Source organism: Hylobates moloch, unplaced genomic scaffold (assembly GCF_009828535.3).
Source record: "Hylobates moloch isolate HMO894 unplaced genomic scaffold, HMol_V3 SCAFFOLD_10, whole genome shotgun sequence".
In the NCBI taxonomy this organism is placed as follows: domain Eukaryota; kingdom Metazoa; phylum Chordata; class Mammalia; order Primates; family Hylobatidae; genus Hylobates; species Hylobates moloch.
Window position 1 is genome coordinate 88,985,161 of NW_026652285.1, and position 27,547 is coordinate 89,012,707.

Genomic DNA, 27,547 nt, shown 5'->3' on the forward strand with positions numbered 1-27,547 from the left:
CAACTTCCAGCTGAGTCCAAAGAGAAGGCTCTTCTTACTACCTAACTCTTAGCTTGCATCCTACCTGTTTCTACAGATTTCAGAGCTCCCTATAGCAACTCTGCTATTGGGCACATTCCTACTATTCCAACTTTATGAATATAAAATTGAAACCATGAAAGATTGTGGGACTGACTCCAAATCCCACAGTGTATAAACAGCAGAGCCAAGACACAAACGCAGGAGTCTGACCCTCTAGGGCCCTAGATCCTTATTTTTCAGACTATTGTGTATAAGTCACTCCATCAAGACTGTCAGCAACAGTTGTTGGAAAGGTCATGGGATTCCAGGGAAATACATGATTCCTCCCAAGTGAGGTTCTCAAAAGATAAGACTAGACTTGATACCATAATTCATGGATCTGTCAACATTTTATGAGATGGAATTCTCTACAATGGAGGATACAGATGGATTCTTCCGATGCTGTCTTCTGCAGAAAGGGCCCGAAATAAGAGATACACTTGCACTGGGGTATATGATTCCCATACTTGCAGGAGATTTTAAAGGAGCACCATGGGCAGTGAGAAGAGGCACATATCCTTCCCTGGTCTGTGCCTCATGAGGTCCAGAGCCGTGAAGCAAGGGAAATGCCTGCATCCACACGTGAAGCAGGAAGAGGCTAGCACACACTAGAGGGGGTGTCTCTGTACCATCTTGCATACCTTCTCCCATTCTTCTCCACCTCAGGCTTGGACCAGGTTTGAAACTCCTAATTCATTTCCTGCCTCCAGTCTTATCCCTTCTGTCCCATCTTTCATACTGACTGTCAGTGAACTTGGTAAATCCCAGCTCTAGTTAGATACTCCTCTGATCAATAGCTTCCCAGTACTTAGAGAAGAAATATAAATTAGCTTCTCTGGCATTCGGACTTCAAAGTCTGGTCCCTGGATACCTGTCCAGCCACATTTACCGTCTCCTCATATCTCTATCCACTAGAAACAGGCCTCGTCTCATTCTCTGAACACAGAATCTCTGAAAACAGGTTCTAAATTGGAAAGTTACATGCAGGGGGTTTATTGCCGAGCCCTCTTGTGAGACGCATCTATAGTTGGCGAGGAAGGGCTGGGCATGGTGGCTCACGCTTGTAATCCTAGCACTTTGGGAGGCCTAGGAAGGAGGCTTGATTGAGCCCAGGAGTTCAAGACCAGCTTAGAAAATGAGGCAAAACCCTGTCTCTACAATAATTTTTTAAATTAGCAGGGTTTGGAGGAGCCTGCCTGTGGTCCCAGCTACTCAGGAGGCTGAGGTGAGAGGATCTCCTGAGCTACAGTGAGCCATGATCAAAACCCTGTCTCAAAAAAAAAAAAAAAAAAGGCAAGTGAAGAAGGCAGGATTTGGTAAAGGGAGAGACTGATCTACAATGTGGGGTCTAAAGTATCAGTTGTTCCTGGAGGGAGCTCTGGAGCTGAGAAAGCCGTTTATGGATGTCCTGAATTAAGGCAAGGAATCCAGGCCTTTGCATCCCCATAGTAGCCAGTCATTGGTGGGGGCTGCTGTCTGGAATGGGATATACTAGGATAACCCAGTTCCCTGAGGCTGAAGGCAATGCCTAGTCACTGACAGCCACAGCTGATGGGTGGGTGAGCTGGCCCTGAAGAGGGGATCTGGGTATGGTACCTGCAGACACCTCTCTCAATCCCTAATCATGCTCTTCCTTCTGCCTGGGATATCCATTTCCAAATGCTTACCTGAAGAAATCCTAAGAATCTTTGAAAACTCTTCATATTCATTCATTCATTCATTCACATATTGTACAAGATTACTGAGTGCTTACCATGTACCAGGCACAATACTAGGTGCTGGGGACACAGTAGTGACATCAGTCAGGCAAGATCCTGACTCCCAACCTCCACAGTAGCTTTATGTTACCACCTTTGTGAAACCTTCTCTGCTTCCCCCTGCTAGAATTAATTCCTTTTCCCTGTGAGCATAGTGGCTAAATCTTTTAACTTATTGATCTTAATTATCGGCTTCACAGTCTCCCAGAGAGACCATAAGTTTTTAAAGGAAAAGGCTCAAGATTTATTCATTTCTCTTTAGCCCCCAGCACAGGGCCTGGAAGGAACGTGTGCTAGGTAAATGTTTTCAAATGAAACACAGAAAACACCCAAAGGCTTAGACGCAGTCTTCACCAATGAGTACTTTTACTAAGAACCTCCTCAGCAGGGCACTCCTCTCTGTCTCCCCAACTCTGGGTCCCCATTCCAAATCCTTCGTGTTCAGGGATGCAGCACAGGGACAAAGAAGAAGGGTGAGGCTCTGCCAGGATTATCGCTTGCTTCCTAACTTTGTAGGGAGCGAGGTGACAGGTTTATGGGAGGAGAGAATTAACAGTTCTTGAAACGAAGCTCTGGGGAGATTTGCCACTTTTGAATCATGAAGAGAGTTGAGGATCCTGGGAAGACATTAAGGCTATTAAAATATTAATACCCTAGAAGGGAGAAGAAGAAACGGAAGGTAAGAGGAAGAGATAAGGCAGAGGGACCTGGCTGGGCACGGTGGCTCACACTTGTAATCCCAGCACTTTGGGAGGCCTAGGCAGGCTAGATCAGGAGATCAAGACTATCCTGGCTAACATGGTGAAACCTCGTCTCTACTAACAATATAGTAGCCAGGTGTCGTGGCATGCTCCTGTAATCCCAGCTACTCGGGAAGCTGAGGCAGGAGAATTGCTTGAACCTGGCAGGCAGAGGTTGCAGTGAGCCGAGATTGTGCCACTGCACTCTAGCCTAGGTGATGCAGCGAGACTCCATCTCAAAAAAAAAAAAAAAAAAAAAAAAAAAAAAAAAAAAAAAAAAAAAAAAAAAAAAAAAAAAAAAAAAGGGGGGACCTGAGAAAGTGAGAGAACAAGAGATAAACAGGTAGAGAAACTGCTGAGAGGGAAAGAAGAGACACAGAGAGGCAGAAACACATACAGTCACCTGGAAACAAAGGGATCTAAAGGTATGGATGGACAGACAGACAGACAGAGAGTTATAGAGGGACACAGGTCATAGAGACAGAGAGGAAAAGAAAGGCAAATAGGGGAGAGAAAGGATGTGAAAAGATAAAAAAGAAAAGATAGCATTGGAAAAGAAAGCAAAGAGAGAAACAGAGGCGTGAGAAACAGAGGCGTAAGGAACAGATGAAAAGAAGAGACATCCTCAAGGTAAACAACAAGTGTGTAAGTGTGCCGAGGAGAAGGAGAGAAGGTGGGAGGGGGAGTGAGAAAAGAGAGCAGGAGGAGACAAATGCAGAAGGACAGAATGAAAGGGAAGAGAAAGACACTGAGTAAGAAAGAAAACACACCCATCTCTACTAAAAATACAAAAAATTAGCTGGGCGTGGTGGCAGGCACCTGCAGTCCCAGCTACTTGGGAGGCTGAGGCAGGAGAATGGTGTGAACCCGGGAGGCGGAGCTTGCAGTGAGCCGAGATCGCGCCACTGCACTCCAGCCTGGGCGACACAGTGAGACTCTGCCAAGAAAGAAAGAAAGAAAAGAAAGAAAGAGAGAGAGAGAGAGAAAGGAAAGAAAGAAAGAACAAAAGAAAGAAAAATAGAAAGAAAGAAAGAAAGAAGAAAGAAAGAAAGAAAGAAAGAAAGAAAGAAAGAACGAACAGAGTCTGGGCGCGGTGGCTCATGCCTGTAATTCCAGCACTTTGGGAGGCTGAGGCGGGCGGATCACTTGAGGTCAGGAGTACCAGACCAGCCTGGCCAACATGGTGAAACTCCATCTCTACTAAAAATACAAAAAATAGCCAGGCGTGGTGGCTTGCGCCTGTCGTCCCAGCTACTCAGGAGGCTGAGGCAGGAGAATCACTTGAACCCAGCAGGTAGAGGTTGCAGTGAGCCAAGATGGCACCACTGCACTCCAGCCTGGGCAACAGAGTGAGACTCTGTCTCAGAAAAAAAAAAAAAAAGAAAGAAAACACAGAGCCATGGAGAACAGAGACAGACAACAACAAAGAAACAAGGAAAGGGAAGTGAAAAACAAGCAAAAAAATGTCACCTTTCTCTGGAAGCTAGAGACAGTTCAAGCTATAAAAATACAAAAGCTGTCCACTTTTAAAAGCATTGATTCTGCATAAACATCAGTTACATGAGGGGAACATTACTTAAAACACAAAGACCTGACACAGGGGCCATTACTAAGTCAAGAGAAGTGATTGTGTCAGGCTAGGGAATGAAGAATCTGAGCACAAGACAGGAAAAAAGGCTTAAAGCAGACACTGGTGTTTTCTTAACTCGGGGGGCTCAATACTTCACCTCACTTGTGGAGCCCAGGGTTTAGGGTCTGTCGGATCTCAGAGCTGCCCCAATCTGGGGGCGGGGAGGGGGGGCAGTGAAGAGATGAATGGAAGAGCACTGGGGGCGGAGGCAGGCTGAACTGATGGACACCGCCCAGGTGCATCAGGAGACCGGGGTGAGAATCCCAGCTTTGCCAGCAATCACCAAAATTACCAACATCCTCTTCATTATTTAGGATTTCCTGGGCACCTGCTATGTGTTAAGCATGGTGCAAGGTTCCCTTTCTGTAATATTCCCTGTGATTTTCACAAGAGCCCTAGAAATGACAGTTTTATACCCAATGTGCAGCTGGAGAAACAGGGGCTTAGGGAAGTTATGTCACTTGCTCCAGTTCTCAATGGTGTGATGCAGTGAGGCCAAGCTGTGCACTCGAATCTGCCTGACCTCAAGTCCTGGGCTGCCTGAGTTAAACTTTAACAACTTACTCTGTGTCTTGGGCAAGTCAGAGCCCTCCTAAGAGTGAGGCCGTAAGAATGTGTGTTCAATCTCTCCATCTTAGCAGAGGAGGACAGAATGGGCAGAGCCTGTGAGTTCTTTATGTACCTCCTGCAGCCTGATTCCTGGGCCGTGCATGTGGTCCACAATAGCCTCAATCCATGCAGGAACAAAAGGGGAAAGTACAGTGTTTAAGTTTACTAAAAGTGCCATAACAAGTACCATGAATCAGGTGACTTAAAACAACAGAAATTTATTCTCTCGCCATTCTGAAGGCCAGAAGTCCAAAATCGGGGTTTGGTAGAGCCCTGGTCCCTCTGTAGGCTCAAGGAGAGAATCCTTCCTTGCCTCTTCAGAGCCTCCCATGGCTCCCAGCCATGCTTAGCTTTCCTTGGCTGGCAGTTTCAGGACTCCTGCCTCTGTCCCCATCATCATATGGCCTTCCTGCCTGTGTGTCTGTGTGTCCTCTCCTCTTCTTAAAATGACACCATTTGGGCAGGGCGCAGTTGCTCACACCTGTAATCCCAGCAGTTTGGGAGGCTGAGGCAGGTGGATCACCTGAGGTCAGGAGTTCGAGACCAGACTAACCAACATGGTGAAACCCTGTCTCTACTAAAAATGCAATAATTATCAGGGCGTGGTGGCGGGCACCTGTAATCCCACCTACTCAGGAGGCTGAAGCAGGAGAATCGCTTGAACCTGGGAGGCAGAAGTTGCAGTGAGCCGAGATCACAGCATTGCACTGAGCAAAGAGCGAGACTCCATCTCAAAAAGAAAGAAAAAAAAATTGACACCATTAGTTGGGTTTAGGGTCCACCTTAATCTGTTATAACCTTTTCTTAGTTATTGTGCAAAAGGTTCCAAACATCTCTCTATCTCTGACATACAAATTATTTATTTTTTTTCTGTTAATACTGGCTCCAAAACAGAGATAGCCAGACCCCACCAGACTGAGTGAGACAGCCATCCCCTCATTACCTGACTGGTCAAGTGCAAATGCGTCACCTGGATTCCATTTGGCTGAGTCAGCCCAAGCCCGACGCAGGGTGAGCATTAGGCAGGGTGGCTGGGAACAGATGCTGACATGGCCTGCTGTTAATAAATACGAGGAAAGGTCTGTGTCACTCAGAGAGAGATGTGAATGGATGATGCCAAGCCAAGACAGTGACAAGTCCCTCACTGATGCAGATTAATCGTTCTCTGGTAATAGCCGGCAACCTTGCTTCCTGAGCTCCCTAGGAAGGAGGAAGCTAAGACAATGTATTGATAAAAATCAAGCTCAAGGCAGGCGCGGTGCCTCACGCCTGTAATCCCAGCACATTGGGAGGCCGAGGAGGACAGATCACGAGGTCAGGAGATCGAGACCATCCTGGCTAACATGGTGAAAAACCCTGTCTCTACTAAAAATACAAAAAATTAGCTGGGTGTGGTGGTGGGTGCCTGTAGTCCCAGTTACTCAGGAGGCTGAGGCAGGAGAATCGCTTGAGACAGGGAGGCCGAGGTTGCAGTGAGCCAAGATCGCGCCACTGCACTCCAGCCTGGGCAACAAAGCTAGACTCTGTCTCAAAATAAATAAATAAATAAAATAAAATAAAATAAAAAATCCAGCTCAGTTTTTTTAAAGAAAGAACGCTTTGTTGAGATATAATTCACATACCATATGATTTACCTACTTAAAGTGTACAGTTTAAGCAGGGTACAGTTTAAGTGATCAATATTTAAATACTTTCATCAACCCAAAGAGAAACCCTGCCTCTATTATGAGTCCCTGCCTACTTCCTCCCAATGACCCTAGTGTTGGGAAACCACTGATCTTCTGTCTTTATAGATTTACCAACTCTGAACACTTCATATAAATTAAGTTATACGATATGTAGCCTTTTGTGACGGGCTACTTTCAGTTAGCATCGTGTTTTCAAGGCTCATCCATGTTTCAGCATGTATCACTACTTCATTCCTTTTGTATTGCCAAATGATATTCCATTATATAGATATTCCACATTTTATTCATCCATCATTAGTTGATGGACATTTTGGATGTTTCCACTTTTCAGTTACTATGAATAACGCTGCTATGAACATTCATATACAGGTTTTTATGTAGATACATGTTTTCATATCTCTTGCGGCCCCCCCTGCCCTGGGATTTAGGGAGCCTTCTCAGCCCCTAATGGCATGAGCCACAGTGTAGAACAGTAGACAAGAAGGCAAGTTTGTCTGGAGTCAGACTGCCCTGAGATGGAATCCCAGCTTCACTCACTATGAGACCTTGGGCAAGCCTCTTCTTTTTGAGACGGACTCTCACTCTGTCACCCAGGCTGGAGTGCAGTGGCATGATCTCAGCTCACTGCAACCTCCACCTCCCAGTTCAAGCAATTCTCCTGCCTCAGCCTCCCAAGTAGCTGGGACTACAGGAATGTGCTACCACGCCAGACTAATTTTTGTATTTTTAGTAGAGATGGGGTTTCACCACGTTGGGTAGGCTGGTTTTGAACTTCTGACCTCAGGTAATCCAGAGACCTTGGGCAAGTCTCTTAAACCCTGAGCCTCAATTTTCTCATCTGTAATATGGGGATATTAATACCTAACTAGCAGAGGTAGCATGAGTAATACATTAGAGAGCAAATGTGTCAAATGCCTGGCACACAGTAAGTGCCTAACAACTGGTAATAAGTGGTACTATCTGAAAGTCCCTCGAAGTTGCAAGAACCATGCTTTGAGAATGTTGAGAAGCTCAATGTAGGAGAAGGGATGAAAGATCTGAGACCCCACATGGTCCATTTACTCAGTTAAAAATGTTTCTTTGCTGCTGGGCTTCTTCTGGGTACTCGGCTGGGTTCCTGGGAGACACAGGAATAGATGTAACATAGCTTGTACTAGGCAGGAAGAAAAACACTAAGCTAGCAAGATAAGTGAGGCCACAGGACCACAAAGATGACTCTCTTTCTCTTGCCAGACCTTGGAAGTAGGAGCTCAGAGATGGCTTTTTGGAGGAGGTAATGTTGAGCCTGATACATAAAGGATGGGTGGAAATTAGGTAAAGGGGGATAAATAGAGTGGGATAAAGAAATTCTAGGCAGAAGGAAAGAATATGCTAAGGCCTAGAGGTAGGAGAGGGAATACCCTGATTGAGGGGCTTCAAGAGATGCAGAAAAGCTGGACTGTCAAGGAGGAGGTGAGATATGGCAAAGGCTGAAGCAGCAGGAATGCCAGAAGCCAAGCTAGAGAAGATTCCTGTGTGCCAGGCCATGGTGATTCTGGACTTTACCCTGAAAGCTATGGACTGCCACCCAAAGGTTAAAAAGCAGATCCTGCTTTTATTTGGAGTAATACCATAGATGAATAGTTTACACAAATCATTATGGCAATAATAGTTCATGCTGATTGTGCATTCATAATACGCCAATAAATGGTTTAAGCACTACATGTATCAACTCACTTAATCCTCCCCCAAAACACAACGATGTAAACAATACATCCCCATTTCACAGGAGGCTGTTTTGAGACCTGTTAAGGATAATGTAGGTGAGGCATTAGGACAGTGCCTGGCACATGGTGACTGCTTTATAAGGATTTCTTGAAAAACAGCTTCCAGGGGAGGGATAGGGTGAGGTGGCACAAGCCACAGGGAGGTAGATTTGAGCTTTTCCAAAGCCAGAGATATTCAGCAAGGGAACACTCTCTTCCAAGTTACTGCTCCAGCCTTCAGGAATGCATACTGAGGAGGCATGGCCATTTTCCTGGGATAGTTGTGGGGGGAATCAGGCCTCCAGGGGAGAGTGTGTATAATATCATGGTGATAACAACATTCACAAGGGCTAATATCTACTGAGAATTTATGACATGAGAACTTTGGCTTAACATAGATTATCTCATTTAATAATTGCCTATGGGATTGTGCTATTATCCCTGTTGATATGGTTTGGCTCTGTGTCCCCACCCAAATGTCATGTTGAACTGTAATCCTCAATGTTGGAAGAGGAGCCAGGTGGGAGATGATTGGATCATGGCGGAGCAGGGAGGCAGCGGCCTTCCCCATTACTGTTCTCTTGATAGTGAGTGAATTCTCACGAGATCTGGTTGTGTAAAAGTGTGTAGCACTTGCTCCTTCACTCTCTTCCTGCTGTTCCAGCCATGTAGGACATGTCTGCTCCCCCTTCCCCTTCTACCATGTTGTAAGTTTCCTGAGGCCTCCCCAGCCATGCTTCCTGTACAGACTGTGGAACACTGACCCAATGAAACCTCTTATCTTTATAAATTACCCAGTCTTAGGTAGTTCTTTATAGCAATCCAAAAACAAACTAATACATCTATTTTTTCAATTTGAAAAGAAATATACACACTCAGGTGCAGGATTTGGCATTTACAGAGGTGAGAGGACTGGCAGTGAGTCCTACTGACAGAGCTGGATTCCACCCTGGGTGTATCTGACTTCAGACTCTTTAGTGTCCTGCCTTTCTCTTTAGGAAGTCTTTCCACCCAGAGATTCTGGGACTGGTATTTTAGCTGACACTTAGCATTCTCCTTCCTCTAGCAATTATAGTTTGCACTAATTTAGGTATATATATATATATATATATTGCTGTTCTGATTGGTCTCATAACTTCCTGGGAGTGTCTTGTGCCTCTGAGTAGCTTGTTAGCTTCCTGCATGCCTAGAGTCCTCCTTGGTCACATCCCTCAGCTCACTGGGCATGCTGCAGCTGTTCGCTGAATAAGGATAGGTGTTGAAGGAAGAGAAGGAGGGTACAATAAGGCCCATCAGCTATGCAATCTTTAGAACAAAGAGAAAATGATTGTAATGTCTGTTGTCCATCTGTGTGATGGAGGCAATAATATTCAACTCACAGAATTGTGGGTCAGAATTCAAAGAGTTAAAAGATATGAAAGTCTCTTATCACCAGGCTCAAACAAATAAAGATCCTCAATAAAGAGCTGTTGTGTTTTGGAAATGAGTTTGTGCATTTAACAAATATTTACCCATCACTCACCCCTGGAGTTGGAGTTTGGGTATAGACACAGCCTCATTTTATTGCAACTCACTTTATTGCTCATTGCAGATACTATTTCTTAAAGGTTGAAGGTTGGTGGCTACCCTGTGTCAAGCAAGTCTATCAGTGCCATTTTTCCAACAGAATGTGCTCACTTCATGTCTATGCATCAGATTTTGGTAATTCTCACAATATTTCAAAATTGTGTTATTATTATATTGGTTATGGTGATCTGTGATCAAAGGTCTTTGATGTTCCCATTGTAATTGTTTTGGGGAGCCCTCACTGTGCTCATATAAGGCGGCCAACTTACTTGGTAAATGTAAGGCCTCCCTATTCGCTGAGACACCACAATATTAAAATCAGGCCAATTAATAACCTTACAATTTCCTCTAAATGTAGGAATGCAAGGAAAAGTCACACATCTCTCACTTTAAATCATAAGCTAGAAATGATTAAGTTTAGTGAGGAAGGCATGTGCAAAGCCAAGACTGACTAAAAGCTAGCCCTCTTGCACCAGTTAGGCAAGTTGTGAATGCAAAGAAAAAGTTCTTAAAGGAAATTAGAAGTGCTACTTCTGTGAACACACAAATGATAAGAAAATGAAACAGCTTTATTTCTGTTACAGAGAATGTTTTAGAGGTGTGGATAAATTAAACCAGCTACAATATTCCCTTAAACCCAAACTAGGGCAAGGTCCTAATTCTTTTCAATTCTAGGAAGGCTAAGAGAGGTGAGGAAGCTGTGGAAGAAAAGTTTAAGCAGAGATTGATTCATAAGTTTTAAGAAAAGAAGCCATCTCCGTAGCATAAAAGTGCAAGGAGAAGCAGCAAGTGCTGATGTATTAATAGAAGCTGCAGCAAGTTATCAAAAACATCTAGTTAACATAATTAATGAAGGTGACTATGTTCAACAACAGATTTTCAATGTAGATGAAACAGCCTTGTATTGGAAGAAAATGCCATCTAGGACTTTCATTGCTAGAGAGGAGAAGCCTGGCTTCAAAGATTCAAAGGACAGGCTGCCTCTCTTATTAGGGGTTAATGCAGCTGTTGAAGCCAATACTAATTTACCATTATAAAAATCCTAAGGCCTTTAAGAATTACGCTAAATCTACTCTGCCTGTGCTCTACAAATAGAACAGCAAAGCCTGAATAACAGCACATCTGTTTACAGCATGGTTTACTGAATATTTTAAGCCCACTGTTGAGAACTCCTGCTCAGAAAAATGAGCTGTGATGGAGATGCATAAGAGGTTAATGTTGTTTTCATGCCTGCTAACACAGCATCCTTTTTGCAGCCCATGCATGAAGAAGTAATTTCAAGTCTTATTATTTAAGAAATACATTTTGTAAGGTTATAGTTTTCATAGATAGTGATTTTCCTGATGGATCTGGATAAAATAAATTAAAAACCTTCTGGAAAGGATTCCCCATCTTAGATGCCATGAGAAACATTTCTGATTTATGAGAGGAGGTCAAAATATCAATATTAGCAGGAGTTTGGAAGAAGTTGATTCCAACCCTCATGAATGACTTTGAGGGGTTCAAGGCTTCAGTGAAGCCTTGAACTACAGATGTGAAGTAGTAACTACAGATCTGAAAATTGCAAGAGAACTAGAATTAGAGGTGGAGCTTGAAGATGTGACTGAATTGCCACAATCTCATGATAAAACTAATAAGAAGTTGCTTCTTGTGGATGAGCAAAGAAGAGTGGTTTCTTGAGTTGTAAACTACTCCTGGTGAAGATGCTGTGAATACTGTTGAAATAAGAACAAAAGATTTAAAATATTACATAAACTTGGTTGATAAAGCAGTGGCAGGGCTTGAGTAAATTGAAAAAATTCACTTTCAAAAAGTTCTGTGGGTAAAATGCTATCAGACTACATCACATGCTACAGCAAAATCTTTTGTGAAAGGAAGAATCAATTGTTACAGCAAACTTCACTGTTGCCTTATTTTAAGAAATTGCCACAGCCACTTCAGCCTTCAGTAACTACTACCCTGATCAGTGAGCAGCTGTCAACATTGAAGCAATACCCTGCACCAGCAAAATGATTATGGCTCACTGAAGATTCAGATGATCATTAGCTTTTTTTTTAAGCAATAAAATATTTCTTAATTAAGGTATGTACATTATTTTTTAAAACTGATGCAATTGTACACTTAATAAACTATAGAGTAAAAAATAACTTTTATATGCACTAGGAAACAAAAGTATTTGTGTAATTAACTTTATTGTGATATTTGCTTTATTATGGTGTTCTGGTACCTAACACACAATATCTCTGAGGTGTGCCCGTATACAGAAAAGAGCAAAACAAACATGGGCTTTGTCCCTCTGGGGCTTATAGTTGTTGGGACGAGTAAGTTCCTCTTCAAGGACTCAACTTTCTGGTCATAAATTGTAAACCAAACCTATCCCCTCCTTTTTTCACAAATCGCACATTTACCCTATTTGGAAAAGTTTAAGTCTTAGCCAATGGGATCCGCTTAGATTGTGTGGTCCAACCCCAGCCAGTAGGGGAAGGACACAGAAACAGGAACTGCATTAGGGTTAAAAACCCCTTCCCTCCTTTGTTAGGTGTGCTCTTGCTATTGTAAGTGCAAGCAGCACCCTTCTGCAGAAGTAAATGTGCCTTGCTGAGAAATTTTCTGTCTAAGTGTGGGTTTCTTTTGGCTATGCTGAGCACTTGTTTCCAGCACAGGTAGTTATTGGAACAGTCACTCAACAAAGACCTGCCTTAATATCAATATGTGTGTCTGTATCTATGGCTATAGCTATGTCTATGTTATATCTGCATCTATGTCTATATATCTATAGCTATACATCTATGCCTATGCCCCTATCTATACCTAAATTTATAATTACAAACTGTGATCGACACCTTAAAAATACTGAATACAATAAGATCATATGGCAGAGGGGCCAAGCTAATCTAGGGATTTGGGGATGGGAGTGTGGAGTGAGGCAGATTTCCGTGAAGAGTATGAGGCCCTGAAACCAAACCAGCCTGTGGCGTGGTGAGGTTTCATCACACCCAGGCTGTCCCCAGGAGAGCTGGGATGATGTGTATCCTCCACTCCCACCCCCACCATGCACAGTGACCATGGAGTCCATCATTCCTCTGGCAAAAAAGCCATCTTCTCCTCCCTGTACTTGTTCTGACTACTTAATCATAGAAATTCTCCTCTTCACTTAAACAAATTTACAAGAAAAGAACAAACAATCCCATTAAAAAGTAGGCAAAGGACATGAACAGACACTTTTCAAAAGAAGCCATTCATGTGGCCAACAAACACATGAAAAAAAGCTCAACATCACTGATTGTTAGAGAAATGCAAATCAAAACCACAATGAGATACCATCTCACACCAGTCCGAATGGCAGTTATTAAAAAGTCAAGAAACAACAGATGCTGGTGAAGCTGTGGAGAAATAGGAACAATTTTATGCTGCTGGAGGGAATGTAAATTAGTTCATCCATTGTGTAAGATGGTATGGCAATTCCTCAAGGATTCTAGAACTTTCATTTGACCCCCTATTACTGGGTATATACCCAAAGGAATATCAGTCTTTCCATTATAAAGATACATGCATGTGTATGTTCATTGCAGCACTATTCACAATAGCAAAAACATGAAATCAACCCAAATGCACATCATGACAGACTGGATAAAGAAAATGTGGTACATATACACCATGGAATACTATGCAGCCATAAAAAGGAAGGTCATGTCCTTTGCAGGGGCACAGTTGAAGGGAGAGGCCATTATCCTCAGCAAACTAACGCAGGAACAGAAAACCAAACACTGCATGTTCTCACTTATAAATGGGAGCTGAACAATGAGAACACATGGACAGAGGGAGGGGAACAACACACACCGGGGCCTATCGGGGGGTGGGGGAGAGACAGCATCAGCATAAATAGCTAATACATGTGGGGCTTAATACCTAGGTGATGGGTTGATAGGTGCAGCAAAACACTATGGCACACATTTACCTATGTAACAAATCTGCATGTCCTGTACACATATTCCAGAACTTAAAGTTAATTTTTTTAAAAAAGAAATTCTCCTCTTCACCCACCCCTCTTTCTCCTACCCTTTGCAAATCTCATCCTTATTTTGAAAAAGAAACAAAAAAGTTTCAGTGGCAAGTGCTGAAGCTTGAGGATTATTTATTCATAAATTACCGACATGGAGTCACTGAGAGCTCCTCCAAGCTCTCATCTCAAACAGAAGAAGCTCATTAAGATGGGAAGTCCTGGGGTCTCAGGTGTGATTGCTCAGAAAGCCAGCACCTTCCCCTGGCTCAGGGTGTGCCCTGCTGCTCAAGAGCCTGAGAGACTCTGGTGATCTGGATGGCAGAGGGGGTTGCCGTGAGCCAGGAGAGCCCAGCATTAGACAGTAAATGGGGCTGTGACCTCTAGAAGGAAGAGCACTGGCCTGGAGGCTCAGGTATGGTATCAAGAGTCCAGCTCAGCCTCCCTCTGCTGTGTGTCCCTGGGTGACCCTCCACCCTCTCTGGGCATCAAATTCTACATTTCTACAATGATGGGGTGATCTCTAAGGGCTCTTCCAGCTCCAATTTCTAATAACATAATGTGGCTTCCCAAGAAGACTGACAACTGCTTCCAGTTGTCAATTTCACTTTCAGAAATAAGGTGAAAATGTAAGACTGGAGAGAGACAGAGACAGAGACACAGAGAGAGAGAGAGAGAGAGAATTCATTGTTTTGAACCTGAGGAAATCAAGGGACTGTGTTATTATGAGGAAGCAGCCCTGGGCTCAAACCCAGGCCCTGCTGCTCATTTGCTGAGAAAACTAACAACTTATTCAACCTCTCGAGTCTCAGTTTCCTCATACATAAATCGTAGATTATAATACCAAATTCTTAGTTTTCATGAGGATTACATTAGATAATAAAATTTCCATGAAGCATGGGTTCTGCCATGCTTACTGAAGTCTAGTGCCTTAAACAGAGTGCCTGGAACACTGTGCAGGCAACCCAGCTTGTATCGGACAAATGAACAAATAAAAACACAAGTGAAACACTCTGCAAAGCACTGAGCCCATAATGAAGATCAATACACTTGCTTGTATTGTTACAGTAATCGTTACTAACAATAGCCTGCCTTTTACCAATCCTAAAAATTACTCAAGCCCTGAGAACAGGGATTCTTAACTTGGTGTCAAGACTTGTTTTCCAGTCTGGTGAAGCCTATGAAGCCTATGGACCACAACTTAAAGTTATGTTTTTATGTGGATAAAATCAAATGAAAAGGCATTCTAAAATAAACCATTTATCAAAATGTATTTAAAAATCAAGTGTAGCCGGGCGCGGTGGCTCACGCCTGTAATCCCAGCACTTTGGGGGGCAGAGGCGGTCGGATCACGAGGTCAGGAGATCGAGACCACGGTGAAACCCCGTCTCTACTAAAAATACAAAAAAATTAGCCGGGCGTGGTGGCGGGCGCCTGTGGTCCCAGCTACTCGGAGAGGCTGAGGCAGGAGAATGGCGTGAACCCGGGAGGCGGATCTTGCAGTGAGCCGAGATTGCGCCACTGCACTCCAGCCTGGGCAACAGAGCGAGACTCCGTCTCAAAAAAAAAAAATTAAAATAAAAATAAAAATAAATAAATAAAATAAAATAAAATAAAAATCAAGTGTAACATAATCTACATGTTCCTTTATTGACATATTAAGTAAAAATATCTAGTAGCAGATATAATAAGAACCATAAATTCAAAGCAATGATGAGCCAAAAATATATTTTAAGACATTTACAAGAAATGCAATATGATATAAAACTATAAGTAATTTCCACTGGTGACAAAGTCACAGGTGCTGCTAACACACCTATGTTTGTTGCCCGTGTTTGTAATAGAAAGAAATGTTAAATTTCAATGAGTGGCTGGCAAAAGTAAAGATGGATGATTTTCCCATGAAATTTCATGAACCTCCAGCATAGACCTCAGATTAAGAGCTGCTGCCAACAATGACACTTTGTTGGAAAAAGCTTTTCTCTGTATGGCTGTCACTGTGAATATAATCAGAAGCTTGGGTCCTGATAGGAAGACAGGAAATTAAAACTCAACTATCATCACACCAAAATAATTCTTTCCTGAAGGGGCACATGTGATGTGGTGAATTAACAGACTTGGGCTTCAGAAAATAAATAAATAAATAAATAAGTAAATAAACAAAAGCTTTCAGGGGTTTGCCCTTGTGCAAATGACCTCCCACCTCAGAACTTCAGTTTCCACATCTGTGAACAAGTTGTGGTAATGTTTCCTCCAAGGGTGGCTGGAGAATGGGGTAAAATACATAAGATAGTGTCCCTTGTGCAAATATGCAAATACTGGCCCTTCTGTGTCTCCCTTCCTGCTCCTTCTAGGACAAAAGAAGTTTATTGCAGCCATCCATGGCCGCCATCGGTGCCATGATAGGGATGAATTTCTGAATTTCTTAAGGACTTACTAGGGTCTAGCTTCATGCTAGATACTTGGTACTCACAGGTGCTGAGACATGACCCCTGCCTTCAAGAAGGGCATAAGCTGGGGCAGACATAGCAAGTAAAAATTTACACGGTGAAGCTGAGTAGACACATATTATAGACACACAAAGACGTCATGAGGTCCTCAAAACAAAGTGATGACTCTTCCTGGGCTGGCTAGAGAAGGCTTTCTAGAAGAGGTAGCCACACATGGATACTGAAGAAAGATGAGAACAATAATGATGGGGAGGAGAAAAGGAAGAAAAAAGAAAGACAAGATGGTTGCTAGACGACAGCACAGAGTCACAGAACGTGGAACAGGAGGAGGAGGAAGGTGTGTTGCATAAATACCCATACCCAGTGAGCCCATTATTAAAGTGTGGAATGGGTGGGAGAAAAGGGAGCTCACCAGGCCTGGTCACCTGTGTTTTATAGACATTTTCTAGTTCACAAGGTGGATCTCATTACCTCATTTTGCAGATAAAGAAACTGAGTCATTTAAAAGTCCTATAATTTCCTAGTGGAGCCCTAATAGGAATGCAACTGCCTCTGACTCTGAAGTCCATATTCTTCTCCCGGAATGCCACTTGTGGAATTTGAGGTGGAATCCCAGTTCTGCTTTGTACCTCACTGTGTGACCTCTTGAAGGTCACTAGTCTCTTTGACTTCAGCTTCCTTATTTGCCAAGTGGAGACTGTAGCACCTACCTCTCAGGACTGATATTAAAACAAAAATGATAAGCCACTTAAAGCACCACATGCATTGCTGGGCATAGAGCAAAAATCCGACCAGTGTAAATTCCCTTTTACTGCACTTTTCCATTTGCACCTGGGGTGGCCACTGCCTTTGCATGGTTTTGACAGGCTAGTAGAAAGTGCAGTTTCCCAAAAGATTCCAGCTTATGTAAAACACAAGGCACCTCCATTGCCTACAAAGAGTTGGTTTCCAACTCTGTGTTCAGTCTATCAGCTACTTGTAAAAATTTTAGTAGTAGACAGTGAGTTATGGAAATTAAACAGTAGTAATTTCATTTGCTGGATAAGAACTATTTGATGTTTCAAAGCATCAAGAATATTTGTAGCACAACTTAATGAATGGAGTTTTTATGTGGTGCAAATCACAAGGTAATTACCCAGTGATCATCAATAATTGTAAAATTGTTAAGCATTCAGTGCCTCAAGTGATGATTCCTAATTTCTTTTGGAACAATAAAAGAATTATCCATCTATCCATCCATCCATCATCCATCCACCCATCCATTCATCATTCCATTTGTTATTACAAAGATATTTATTAAGTACCTGCTCTTTCTGGCCCTGCACTCTTAGCTGTCAGATACGAGTAAGCCATAGCTTCTGTACCCAACAAGGCCAGCAGCAGTCTTGCAAAGTAGAAAAGACACGGCAAAAAGACTATTAGAGAGGTCTATAGGAGCTCAGAAAGGGAAGAAGTTACTTCCAGTTTGAGTTCAAGAGAGTGAGTGAAAGTTAGTGTATGGATTTCAAAAGACTTCAGTCTTTTTGTATCTGAAATTTTGAACCGTGTGATTAAATATACTTGTTAAAACATAAATAAATGTTATTGTTTCAAATATCAGTGATGACACTGAGAAAGAAGGAAAAGGTGACAACAGTGGAGGCAGAAAAGGAGGAGGAGGAGGAGGAGAGGTAGAGAGGGTCATGGACTGAGAACAGTCATTATGTTTGAGCTAGTGTCATGAGTACGGAGGCAGAAAACAAAAAACTGGGAGACTGCAATCAAAGCAAGGTGGTGGAAATGAAAATCTTGAGTGTAAACTATTCTCCAAAAGCTTGCCAATGTCTTCATTTGTATTTATTTGACAAGAAGATATTGGCTGACCATAGTGGCTCACTCCTATAATCCCAGCACTCTGGGAGGCCAAGGCAGGAGGATTGCTTAAGCCTAGGAGTTCAAGGCTACAGTGAGCTATGATTGCGCCACCGCACTGAAGCCTGGGTGACAGACAGGGACCTTGTCTCTTAAAAAAAAAAAAAAGTGTTCATTTTCATCAATCAAGTTGGCAAATATTCTTGTCAAATTATAATTCTCAGTGCTGAAGGGGGTGTAGAGAAATGCTATTTTCGTATTCCACTGTGGGAGTATAACTTGCCAACATTTATGGAAAGCAATCTGGAAAAATGTATCAAAACTTGAAGTGTTCATATATGTTGACCAAGTGATCACAGTAATCAGTTCTAGAGGAAAAATGAGCAATGCAGATGATGACATATGCACAATGATGTTCGTCACAGCATTGTTTATAATGGGGCAAAATGAAAATGTTCTACATATCTAACAGTGAGGAAATGATCATCAACATATGGTTCATTCCCACAGTAGGATGTCCTGTGAGAGTTTAAAATCATGATTTCCATGTATAACTGATGATATGGAAAAAGTTTGTTATAATATTAATTTTTAAAAGGCAAGAAAAATTATATTGATATAAACACATGAATGCACATGCCCATATAACCCAAAAACAGATATTTTAAGGAAGAGGTAGCATTTAACTGAGGTGGACGTGTGGAGACAGCAGTGAGACTACATGGTGGACAGCCCTTATATTTGTTTATACAATATCCATGTCCCTTTCTTCTGATAACAGCACTTCCATTTTGGGTTTCAGGACATTCACATCCCTCTTTCCTCACACACACACACTGGATACATTCTTGTACGTTTTTGAGTTAAGGTGTCTTGTTTTCCTCTGACTTACTGGTGAGCAGGTGAACTGACAATTAAGCCAAATTGTATTTGGGTATTTACTCTTGGGAATCTGAAAGTACACCCTTGGCCTTCCTAAGTGGCATGGAGGTTGCAGATGCAGAAATCAATTGTTCATGAACTATCCACGCTCTGCTAACTCTTGAAAGTTCTTCCAGGTAGCCCATGAAGGTAGGCCTACTTGGGTTTGCAGACTGATGCAGGCCAGGCACGGGAGGTTTCTAGACAGGGCAATGGCATAAATAGAACTACCATCTACAAGCCATTATGCAACACTTTCATTCAGAGCATCTGGATTTGATTCAGCATGTCCTGAGTTTTGTCAGTAGAACAGACAAAGCTTCAGGCTTTTGAGAACAGTGTTGAGTGAAGATGCTGAGTTTCATGTAGCCAGACCAGAAGGGATGCTAGTCTTGTGGCATCTGAAGGAGACAGCAGAAGACAAAAGGCAGAGGAAGAGGGGCTTCCACCTTGCCCTGTCTCCACCCAGGAGAGCATGAGGCAAGTAGAAGGTAAAGATGAAGATCAAGCGGAGTGTGCCTAGAGTTCATCATTAATAGAGATGCTTGGTGAATTCCATCCCACAGCCAGACAGGCAGGCTTTGTCTAGAAGCCCATGTCTCTTCCAGATCTAAGCTTGGGGACTTATGCTGCCTAGGAGGCCATGGAGCACAGGAGAAAGCCATGGGACCTGGATTCCAAGAGAAGTGGATTCAAGTCCTTCTCTGCTGCTAGTGTGAGAGGACTTGGATAGTCACTTCCTGTGATAGTTGGCTAGGGCTGCCTTAGCAGAATACCATAGACTAGGTGGAGGCTAGAATTCCAAGATTAAGACATCAGTAGGGTTGGCTGTAATCTGAGGTCTCACTCCTTGGCCTGTAGATTTTTCTTTTCCCTTTGTCTTCACATGGTCTTTCCTCTGTGCCTATGTCTTAATATCTTCTTTTAGGAATACCAGCCCATGCTTCTCTCCTCTTCTGGTGGTTTGCCAGCCATCTTTGGCATTTTTTGGCTTGTAGAAACATCACTCTGATCTCTGCCTTGATGTCTGTATGACATTCTCCCTGTGTGCATGTCAATCTCCAAATTCACCCCCCCGCCCCATTTTTTTTTTGAGACAGAGTTGCAGTCTTTCGCCCAGGCCGGACTGCAGTGGCGCTATCTCGGCTCACTGCAAGCTCCGCCTCCTGGGTTCATGCCATTCTCCTGCCTCAGCCTCCTGAGTAGCTGGGATTACAGGTGCCCGCCACCACACCCGGCTAATTTTTTGTATTTTTAGTAGAGATGGGGTTTCACAAATTTCCCCTTTTTATAAGGACAACAGTCATATGGGATTAGAGACCACCACATTTAACCTTAATTGCCTCTTTAATGACCTTATTTCCACTAGAGGCTGGAAAGGGTGTGTGTATGGTCATGGGTGAAGAGAGGTTAGTTAATGGGTATAAATATATAGAAGGAATAAAGTCTCATGTTCAAATAGCTAGAAGAGAGGACTGGAAATGTCCCAACACATACAAATGAAAATTACTTGAGGTGATGGATATAATAAATACCCTGACTTGATCATTCCACATCCTTTACATGTAACAAAATATTAAAGGTACCCCATGAATAAGTACAAATACTACGTATCAATAAAAAAAGACCTTATCTCGACGGAGCACGGAGCACAGTGGCTCATGCCTATAATCCCAGCACTTTGGGAAGCTGAGGTGGGTGGATCACCTGAGGTCAAGAGTTGGAGGCCAGCCTGGCCAAAATGGCGAAACCCCGTCTCTACTAAAAATACAAAAATTAGCCAGGCGAGGTGGCACGCACCTGTAATCCCAGCTACTCGGGAGGCTGAGGCCGGGGAATCTCTTGAACCCCGGACGCAGAGGTTGCAATGGGCCAAGATCGTGCCACTGCACTCCAGCCTGGGTGACAGAGCAAAACTCTGTCTCAAACAAAACAAAACCAACCAACCAACCAAACAAAAACCCTTATCTCTAAATAGTCACATTCTGAGGTACTAGGGGTTAAGACTTAACACACAAATTGTTAGGTGACATAGTTCAGCCCATGTTACTTCTCTTTTCAGAGCCTCAATTTCTGTATGTTCAATAAGGCTGTTTGCTCATTCATTTCAAAGCATGTCCATCCATTCATTCACTCACTCATTCATTCATTCATTCAATCATTTAGCAAATACCTATTGAATGCCAGGTATTATCACCAGGTTTAGGTTTATGCAGGAAAATACGAAAAAAAAATAGTCTTTTCTTTATGTCAAAGGGGCAGGTGGGCTTTCTGTGCTACTGTTTAGAAAAGGTGGGGGAGAAGACCTCAGGACTGATCCTCTTGCCTCTACTTCTTAAGAGTCTGTGAGGACCTACAACATCAGGCAGCAAAAAAGCCTAGTGCTGGCCATAGACCCACCGTCAGACAGATCTACAATCCCAGGAAACATGCTATTATCTGTCCACAGGTCTGCTCTGTCAGTTTCATTTTAGACAAGGCTACTAATTGGCCTGCCTGCCTTGCCAGTGGGAAAAGAAATAGTGTGGGGAAGGAATTGGTAGAGACAGTGCTGGTCTGTTAAGTACCTCAAAGGCAGACTGTCCAAGCAATGTGGCAAGACTGACTCTTCCTACAATTGTTTCTTTTTTCTTTCTTCTTTCTTTTCTTTTTCTTGAAACAGGGTCTTGCTCCATTGCCCAGGTTTCAGTGCAGTGGTGCGATCACACACTGCAGCCTCTATTTCTTAGGTTCAAGCAATCCTCCTACCTCAGCCTCTGGAGTAGCTGGGACTACAGGCATGTGCCACCACGCCTGGCTAATGTTGTTGTTGCTGGTGTTGAGATGGGTTTTGCTATGTTGTCCAGGCTGGTCTTGAAGTCCTGGCTTCAAGTGATCCTCCCACTCAGGCCTCCCTAAGTGCTGAGATTACAGGTGTGAGCCACTATGCCCGACTTGCTTTTTGTTGTTGTTTTGTTTTGTTTTTAGTGGGGATAGAACTTGGCATTTCAGAAATAAAACAAAATATATTTTTTTATTGAGCATCTATTACATGATAGGTGCTGCACTAGGAGCAGCAAAGGCAGCAGAGTATTAAAGAGAGTCCTTTCCCTCTCATGCAGGGGAGACAGACAAACCAATGAACAAGGATTAAAGACTTATGTGGTTTAAGAGTTAAATATTAACATGATGGGAGCTTAGGGGAGCTGTGGTGGGGCATGCTGCTTTAGTAAGGAGGTCAGGGATGGCCTTCTTGATAAGGTCATCATGGTGTAGGCACATGGAGATAATCAAATGGGAATGCGAATGCAGTGATTAGCACAGTGTCTGATGTGAAACAAGTGCTCAATAAATTGCTGCTGTCGATGTTATTGTTAATTATGTGCTAAGTTCCTGATTTGAATATAGAGACATTATGCCTATTTCATAAGGTTGTTGGATAGATTAAATTTGGAAAAGCATATAAATAAACCTACATGGCAAATTCAACAATGATTGAGTACTAGCTAGGTGAGACACCCAGGGGAGACAGACATAAACACACATAGAAACATATACAAGCACATCGTATAAAGTCAGTAAGTGAAAGAAAAGAAGTCAGGGACTCAGGGACTGAGATAGAGATGCCTGGGGGGGGAGGGACAAGTTGTTTAGGATGGGAGGGGGGCAGGACCCCCTGAGGAGAGGCTTTCAGGCAGAGGGAGAAAGGGAATTCTGGAAACTACCAGCCTAGGAAAAAAACATGTTACAAGCAGAGAGAGGAGCAGGTGCAAAGGCCCAGGGGCAGGGATGGGGGTGGCCCTTCAAGAACCAGCAGGGGCCAGGTCACAGATAGTCTCAGAGGTGACAGTAAGAATTTTGAGTTTTACTATAGGCCAAGAGATACACAATGCAAAAGTGTTGAGGAGTTTTGAGCAAACACTGCAATGATGTAATTTACTTTTTATTGTTGTTGTTTTGATTTTTTTGAGACAGGGTCTCACTTTGCCACTCAGGGTGGAGTGCAATGGCATGATCTTGGCTCATTGCAGCTTCTATCTCCTGGGCTCAAGTGATCCTCCCACCTCAGCCTCCCAAGTAGCTGGGACTACAGGCCTGTACCACCACATCCAGCTAAGTTTTATATTTTTTTTAGAGACGAGATTTCACCATGTTGCCCAGGCTGCTCTCCAACTCCTGAGCTCAAGGGATCCACCTACCTCGGCTTCTCAAAATGCTGGGATAACAGGCATGAGCCACTGTGCCCAGCCCCAATATGATTTACATTTTAAAGGATAAATCTGATCGATTCATTCAGGTAAAATTTCGTATTGATAATATATATTTTTCATATATCATAAGATCAGCAGTAACTTATATAAAGTGTCTGACCCTCAATCTAAAATAAATGTATTCATTAGACCTGGCATGGTGGGTGGCTCATGGCTACAATCTCAACAGATTGGGAGGCTGAGGTGGGAGGATCGCTTGATCCTGGGAGGCTCAAGGCTGCAGTGACCCATTGCTCATACCACTGCACTCCAGCCTGAGTGACACAATGAGACCTTGCCTCAAGAAAAAAAAAAAAAATCAAATGTATTCATTCATGACTACTTTTTGTAAGCATGCCAGCTACAGCAGTGTACATACAGGCAGTGACAAGAGGCAGTGACAACATATTGTTTTCTGATGGATCTTCTGATGGTTTTATTGAAACAGTATAAATGCTCAATAAATATTCTCATTTGATATGAAACTATATATTATGATATTATATAATTCATATTTTTATCACTCTTGCCCTAAAAGTGATAGTGAGCCTTCTCCAGAGGCTCTTTCGTTTGCGGTTTTTTTTTTTTTTTTTTTGAGACAGAGTCTCGTGTCACCCAGGGTGAGTGCAGTGGTAAATCCGGTCATGCAAGTCCGCCTCCAGTTCATTCTTTGAGTAGCTGGGACTACAGGCGCCCACCACCACGCCCGGCTAATTTTTTGCATTTTTAGTAGAGACGGGGTTTCACCGTGGTCTCGATCTCCTGACCTCGTGATCCGCCCGCCTCGGCCTCCCAAAGTGCTGGGATTACAAGCGTGAGCCACCGCGCCCGGCCTGTTTGTTTTTTTTGAGACAGAGTCTTGCTCTGTCACCCAGGCCGGAATGCAGTGGTGCAATCTCGGCTCACTGCAACCTCCACCTCCCAGGTTCAAGCAACTCTCACGCCTCAGCCTTCTGAGTAGCTGGAATTACAGGCATGCACTACCACACCCAGCTAATTTTTATAATTAAAAAAAAATTTTAAGTTCTGGAATACATGTGAAGACATGTAGGTCTGTTACATAGGTAAATGTGTGTCATGGTGGTTTGCTGCACCTATCAACCCATCACCTAGGTATTAGGCCTCGCATGTATTAGCTATTTATCCTGATGCTCTTCCTCCCCACAAACCTCCCTCAAGGTCCCAGTGTTGCTCCTCTCCCTGTGTCCATGTGTTCTCATTGTTGAGCTCCCACTTATATGTGAGAATATGCAGTGTTTGGTTTTCTGTTCCTGTGCTAGTTTGCTAAGGATAATGGCTTCTAGCTCCATCCACATCCCTGAAAAGGACTTAGTCTCATTCCTTTAAAACACTCTTAATTTTTGTACTTTTAGTAGAGACAGGGTTTTGCCATTTTGGCCAGGCTGGTCTTGAACTCCTGGCCTCAACTGATCCACCTGACTTGGCCCCCAAAGTGCTGGGATTACAGGTGTGAGCCATTGTGCTTGGGCTGGAGGCTCATTCTTGAGGAAGAGAAGGAAGCAAAAGAAAAAAAAAGAAGAGGAAGAAAGAAGGCAAGAGGGAGCAGGGAACTGCCATGTCTCACCACTATCTCTCTGGATATGTGGATATGGCCTTCCTCTCATATGCCTATTTGGTGGACTCCTATTCATGTCTCAGGGCCCAGCTGAATTATCACCTCCTCCATGAAGCTAGAAGCCCTCCCTTCAACACAGGCACAGCAGTGAAATTGCTGCCGCTGGCCTGTTCACCTCCCTGGCTTCGGGGTCCATCTCTAATGAGGCCAATCCCGCTGCATAGGAGTGTGCTGTTTGTTTGCTCACCAGGTTCATGATTCTCATTTTTTTTTGGTGCATCCTCAGGAATTAGAACTGCTTTTCATGTGTGCCTGGTATAATAAATGTTTAGCGCCTGGTCCAGTGGTGGCTCATGCCTGTAATCCTAGCACTTTGTGAGGCCGAGGCAGAAGCATCACTTGAGCCAAGGACTTTAAGACCAGCCTGGGCAAAATAGCGAGACCTTGTCTCTACACACACACACACACACACACACACACACACACACAAATAAGAAAATTAGCCAGATGTGGTGGCACATGCCTGTAGTCCCAGATACTTGGAAGGCTGGGGTAGGAGGATCACTTGAGCTTAGGACTTGGCAGCTGCAGTGAGCTATAATCTTGCCACTGCTCTCCAGCCTAGGCAACAAAGCAAGACTCTGTCTCAAAAAAATGAAAAATAAGAAAGTTTAGGAAAGAAAGGAAGAAAGAAAGAGAGGAGGGAGGAAAAGGAAACTAATTCTCTGCTCCTTATTTTTCCAGATAATGCTAAAGCTCATTTCAACCAGCAAGTGCTGAGTTTATTGATCAACATTTCAGAGGTATTGAACTGAGTTTGTATTGACAGAAATAACTGGCAACCAGGCAGGGGGAGCGAGAAATGTGCTGACAGCCAGCAAATCATACGCCTGGTATTGGAGAGCCTGTCTATGCCAAAGGGGACAATCATTAATTTCCTATTCCTTCATAGTTACATTCCTTGGGTTGACTGACAAGTTCATTTTGGGGATTCATCTGGCCATTTATAAATAAACTCCTTTCTTATTCCATATTTCTAACTGCACCTGCCACCCAGATGATCGGCTGCCTGGCACTCACATAAAAATTTCAAATTGCTAGCAATAATTCAACATGGTAGTTAAAGGAAATCTTCTGGTTATTTTACGATATAATCAAAAGAACCCATTTCGCCACCATTGTAGATATCTCAGGTCCATGCACAAAACCCAAGAGAATTTCATTCTTTGCCCCCTAACCACGTTTAAATAAATGACATCCAAGCACATAGCTGTAAAATGATCTTTTGACACTTAAGCTTTTGAAAATCCCCTGTCAAAGCTGTGTGATTCTGAGTAAGTCACTGAATCTCTCTGAGTTTGTTTTCCTGTTTGAAAGATGAAAATGCATTCATGGCACTGCTGATAAGCTCGACAAGGTAACAGAAGTTAGCATGTTTAAAGCTCCCCAGGGTGGAAAGAAGCTTCTAATATTATCTCATTCAGCTCCAAGAAGAGAAGTGACCTGTTCCAGGCTGGTAAGTGGCAGGGGGTTGGAGCAGGGGTATATGAACTCAGCACCGCCTGAGGCAGCTGCTCACAGAAAGAAAATGTATCATTGATCTTATTGGTGATTTTGCTCCTACGCTTGGTCTGAAATTCCATTTGGTCTCAGCGGCCTCAAGGTTAGCATAGGAAGAATTCAGCTCTCTATTAGGCTTCACATAAACAAGGCAATTCTAGTTCATCTAGAAGTAATTCCAGGGCCTCCAGGAGTCATCAAAGCAAAAGTTCTTAGAGCCCAAATGCCTGGTGCTGATGTATCTAATGTATTCATTGTTCAGTGTATTTTGCTAACAGTAGCCAGAAGTACCTTGATATTTGCATTAGTATACAATTTCTCTTAAAGACTGTTTATATTTTAAAAGGTTTTGAGTAGTGCTAACTATTATCTTGGGCAGGAAAATTTCTCTGCTGAAAGAAAATGGGGCATATGTGGTGGAGCTTTCAGGCTAAGGCAGAAGATATTTCGCTTTTGTTTACTCAACAGATATTTTCTGAATACCTGCCTGGGTTTATGTTTGGTGGATTCTGTCACTGTTGCTCTTTTTCAGCTTTCATTAGAGGGAGGAAGATGAACATTAATTGGATCATATGTTTATCAAGTGTTTACTATGTGTCAAGCAGTGAGCTAGGCACTTAGCATATGCTAGTTATCTTAGCCCAACTGTGTGAAGCAGCAACTACGTTACCCCCACTTTATAGATGAGGAAATGGGGGCCTAGAGAAGCACATGGGCATGCACAAAGTCCCACAGCTGGGAGTGTAGGGTCAGAATACAGACGCAGACAGGCTCTACGACAATGGGCTTTGATGAGTCAGAGTCACTTGATGAACTTAACATTTGGCCTCTAGTCCATGAAGTGAGTTGATTTCTGCTGAGTGATGGGCACTTGGTCATCCATTTTACTATCTTTCCACTTTATGTTTGACATGTTCCATGATAAAAATTACATATATATTTTTAAAGTACAGCCTCTCTGGAGCTAGACTGCAACATAGGAATAACAATACCATCATCCTTATGGGATTGTTGTGAGGATAAAATGAATTGACACAAAGCATTTAGAGCTGATTGCATTGGAAATATTCAAGGTATATAAGCTATTACCTACTGTAACTGCTAAGATGGAAAAGCCTGTAGTGTTTAGCATATATAGCAAGTCCTCTGCATGAGGTCCTGAATA

At 43.0% G+C, this 27,547-nt stretch overlaps 1 protein-coding gene across 5 annotated transcripts in view; it reads right to left on the minus strand.

Moving 5' to 3' along the window:
• Positions 1 to 27,547, minus strand: part of ASTN2 (astrotactin 2) — a 1,008,266-nt gene that overhangs the window by 445,930 nt on the left and 534,789 nt on the right. The gene's annotated exons all lie outside the window — the stretch shown is intronic.